This window comes from Geospiza fortis, unplaced genomic scaffold (assembly GCF_000277835.1).
Source record: "Geospiza fortis unplaced genomic scaffold, GeoFor_1.0 scaffold361, whole genome shotgun sequence".
In the NCBI taxonomy this organism is placed as follows: Eukaryota; Metazoa; Chordata; class Aves; order Passeriformes; family Thraupidae; genus Geospiza; species Geospiza fortis.
The window spans coordinates 2,113,590-2,113,986 of NW_005054356.1; positions in this window are offsets into that span (position 1 = coordinate 2,113,590).

Here is a 397-nt window from a genome sequence, read left to right on the forward strand (position 1 = left end):
ACTTTAAAGGGTTTGAATAAACTCTCATTTTTGATGCTTGAAGGGATACAGCTGTGTGTACTTTACAACAGAACCTCACAATAGTTCCAGGGAAGAGCAAATTGCCAATGTGCTCTCTTAACTTGGGTAATGGAAAACAATTCAGTTCAAAGCCTGACTCTCCTCCCAGCTGAACACATCTAATGTGCACAGCAACATAATGGAAACTATGTCCTTCTAAAATTAGTCTGAACAAGTAGCAAGTGATGATTAAACAATTCTGAAGCCTCACTGACACAGAAATTCAGTCCAGCAGAGTAAGTACTCAACATACTGACACACAATGTGTTATGAAACCAGACTCACCAGTGCTGGCCTCAGTGGCCACTGAAGCAGGTGCAGCTCCACAGGATCCCAG